The sequence below is a fragment of the Telmatherina bonti genome (genome assembly GCF_933228915.1).
Source record: "Telmatherina bonti genome assembly, chromosome: 5".
Taxonomy (NCBI): Eukaryota; Metazoa; Chordata; class Actinopteri; order Atheriniformes; family Telmatherinidae; genus Telmatherina; species Telmatherina bonti.
Genome location: NC_136623.1, coordinates 37,350,960 through 37,355,770, shown reverse-complemented (window position 1 = coordinate 37,355,770; position 4,811 = coordinate 37,350,960).

Here is a 4,811-nt window from a genome sequence, read left to right as displayed (position 1 = left end):
TGGTACAGCGAACATGTTAACATGGAGATCTCCACCAACGTTGGTACAGCGAACATGTTAACATGGAGATCTCCATCAACGTTGGTACAGCGAACATGTTACCATGGAGATCTCCACCAACGTTGGTACAGCGAACAAGTTAACATGGAGATCTCCACCAACGTTGGTACAGCGAACATGTTAACATGGAGATCTCCACCAACGTTGGTACAGCGAACATGTTAACATGGAGATCTCCATCAACGTTGGTACAGCGAACATGTTAACATGGAGATCTCCACCAACGTTGGTACAGCGAACATGTTAACATGGAGATCTCCACCAACGTTGGTACAGCGAACATGTTAACATGGAGATCTCCACCAACGTTGGTACAGCGAACATGTTAACATGGAGATCTCCACCAACGTTGGTACAGCGAACATGTTAACATGCTTATTTCCACCAACGTTGGTACAGCGAACATGTTAACATGCTGATTTCCACCAACGTTAGTACAGCGAACATGTTAACATGGAGATCTCCACCAACGTTGGTACAGCGAACATGTTAACATGCTGATTTCCACCAACGTTGGTACAGTGAACATGTTAACATGGAGATCTCCACCAACGTTGGTACAGCGAACATGTTAACATGGAGATCTCCACCAACGTTGGTACAGCGAACATGTTAACATGGAGATTTCCACCAACGTTACAACAGCGAACATGTTAACATGGAGATTTCCACCAACGTTGGTACAGCGAACATGTTAACATGCTGATTTCCACCAACGTTGGTACAGCGAACATGTTAACATGGAGATCTCCACCAACGTTGGTACAGCGAACATGTTAACATGGAGAATTCCACCAACGTTACAACAGCGAACGTGTTAACATGGAGATTTCCACCAACGTTGGTACAGCGAACATGTTAACATGGAGAACTCCATCAACGTTGGTACAGCGAACATGTTAACATGGAGATCTCCACCAACGTTGGTACAGCGAACATGTTAACATGGAGATCTCCACCAACGTTGGTACAGCGAACATGTTAACATGGAGATCTCCACCAACGTTGGTACAGCGAACATGTTAACATGGAGATCTCCATCAACGTTGGTACAGCGAACATGTTACCATGGAGATCTCCACCAACGTTGGTACAGCGAACATGTTAACATGGAGATCTCCACCAACGTTGGTACAGCGAACATGTTAACATGGAGATCTCCACCAACGTTGGTACAGCGAACATGTTAACATGGAGATCTCCATCAACGTTGGTACAGCGAACATGTTAACATGGAGATCTCCACCAACGTTGGTACAGCGAACATGTTAACATGGAGATCTCCACCAACGTTGGTACAGCGAACATGTTAACATGGAGATCTCCACCAACGTTGGTACAGCGAACATGTTAACATGGAGATCTCCACCAACGTTGGTACAGCGAACATGTTAACATGGAGATCTCCACCAACGTTGGTACAGCGAACATGTTAACATGCTTATTTCCACCAACGTTGGTACAGCGAACATGTTAACATGCTGATTTCCACCAACGTTAGTACAGCGAACATGTTAACATGGAGATCTCCACCAACGTTGGTACAGCGAACATGTTAACATGCTGATTTCCACCAACGTTGGTACAGTGAACATGTTAACATGGAGATCTCCACCAACGTTGGTACAGCGAACATGTTAACATGGAGATCTCCACCAACGTTGGTACAGCGAACATGTTAACATGGAGATTTCCACCAACGTTGGTACAGCGAACATGTTAACATGGAGATCTCCACCAACGTTGGTACAGCGAACATGTTAACATGGAGATCTCCACCAACGTTGGTACAGCGAACATGTTAACATGGAGATCTCCACCAACGTTGGTACAGCGAACATGTTAACATGGAGATCTCCACCAACGTTGGTACAGCGAACATGTTAACATGGAGAATTCCACAAACGTTGGCACAGCGAACATGTTAACATGCTGATTTCCACCAACGTTGGTACAGCGAACATGTTAACATGCTGAATTCCACCAACGTTAGTACAGCGAACATGTTAACATGGAGATCTCCACCAACGTTGGTACAGCGAACATGTTAACATGCTGATTTCCACCAACGTTGGTACAGCGAACATGTCAACATGGAGATCTCCATCAACGTTGGTACAGCGAACATGTTAACATGCTGATTTCCACCAACGTTGGTACAGCGAACATGTTAACATGCTGATTTCCACCAACGTTGGTACAGCGAACATGTTAACATGGAGATCTCCACCAACGTTGGTACAGCGAACATGTTAACATGGAGATTTCCACCAACGTTAGTACAGCGAAAATGTTAACATGCTGATTTCCACCAACGTTGGTACAGCGAACATGTTAACATGCTGATTTCCACCAACGTTGGTACAGCGAACATGTTAACATGGAGATCTCCACCAACGTTGGTACAGCGAACATGTTAACATGCTGATTTCCACCAACGTTACAACAGCGAACATGTTAACATGGAGATCTCCACCAACGTTGGTACAGCGAACATGTTAACATGGAGATTTCCTCCAACGTTACAACAGCGAACATGTTAACATGGAGATTTCCACCAACGTTGGTACAGCGAACATGTTAACATGGAGATCTCCATCAACGTTGGTACAGCGAACATGTTACCATGGAGATCTCCACCAACGTTGGTACAGCGAACATGTTAACATGGAGATCTCCACCAACGTTGGTACAGCGAACATGTTAACATGGAGATCTCCACCAACGTTGGTACAGCGAACATGTTAACATGGAGATCTCCATCAACGTTGGTACAGCGAACATGTTAACATGGAGATCTCCACCAACGTTGGTACAGCGAACATGTTAACATGAAGATCTCCACCAACGTTGGTACAGCGAACATGTTAACATGGAGATCTCCACCAACGTTGGTACAGCGAACATGTTAACATGGAGATCTCCACCAACGTTGGTACAGCGAACATGTTAACATGCTTATTTCCACCAACGTTGGTACAGCGAACATGTTAACATGCTGATTTCCACCAACGTTAGTACAGCGAACATGTTAACATGGAGATCTCCACCAACGTTGGTACAGCGAACATGTTAACATGCTGATTTCCACCAACGTTGGTACAGTGAACATGTTAACATGGAGATCTCCACCAACGTTGGTACAGCGAACATGTTAACATGGAGATCTCCACCAACGTTGGTACAGCGAACATGTTAACATGGAGATTTCCACCAACGTTACAACAGCGAACATGTTAACATGGAGATTTCCACCAACGTTGGTACAGCGAACATGTTAACATGCTGATTTCCACCAACGTTGGTACAGCGAACATGTTAACATGGAGATCTCCACCAACGTTGGTACAGCGAACATGTTAACATGGAGAATTCCACCAACGTTACAACAGCGAACGTGTTAACATGGAGATTTCCACCAACGTTGGTACAGCGAACATGTTAACATAGAGATCTCCATCAACGTTGGTACAGCGAAGATGTTAACATGGAGATCTCCACCAACGTTGGTACAGCGAACATGTTAACATGGAGATCTCCACCAACGTTGGTACAGCGAACATGTTAACATGGAGATCTCCATCAACGTTGGTACAGCGAACATGTTACCATGGAGATCTCCACCAACGTTGGTACAGCGAACATGTTAACATGGAGATCTCCACCAACGTTGGTACAGCGAACATGTTAACATGGAGATCTCCACCAACGTTGGTACAGCGAACATGTTAACATGGAGATCTCCATCAACGTTGGTACAGCGAACATGTTAACATGGAGATCTCCACCAACGTTGGTACAGCGAACATGTTAACATGGAGATCTCCACCAACGTTGGTACAGCGAACATGTTAACATGGAGATCTCCACCAACGTTGGTACAGCGAACATGTTAACATGCTTATTTCCACCAACGTTGGTACAGCGAACATGTTAACATGCTTATTTCCACCAACGTTGGTACAGCGAACATGTTAACATGCTGATTTCCACCAACGTTAGTACAGCGAACATGTTAACATGGAGATCTCCACCAACGTTGGTACAGCGAACATGTTAACATGCTGATTTCCACCAACGTTGGTACAGTGAACATGTTAACATGGAGATCTCCACCAACGTTGGTACAGCGAACATGTTAACATGGAGATCTCCACCAACGTTGGTACAGCGAACATGTTAACATGGAGATTTCCACCAACGTTACAACAGCGAACATGTTAACATGGACATTTCCACCAACGTTGGTACAGCGAACATGTTAACATGGAGATCTCCACCAACGTTGGTACAGCGAACATGTTAACATGGAGATCTCCACCAACGTTGGTACAGCGAACATGTTAACATGGAGATCTCCACCAACGTTGGTACAGCGAACATGTTAACATGGAGAATTCCACCAACGTTACAACAGCGAACGTGTTAACATGGAGATTTCCACCAACGTTGGTACAGCGAACATGTTAACATGGAGATCTCCATCAACGTTGGTACAGCGAACATGTTAACATGGAGATCTCCACCAACGTTGGTACAGCGAACATGTTCACATGGAGAATTCCACCAACGTTATAACAGCGAACGTGTTAACATGGAGATTTCCACCAACGTTGGTACAGCGAACATGTTAACATGGAGATTTCCACCAACGTTGGTACAGCGAACATGTTAACATGCTGATTTCCACCAACGTTGGTACAGCGAACATGTTAACATGGAGATCTCCACCAACGTTGGTACAGCGAACA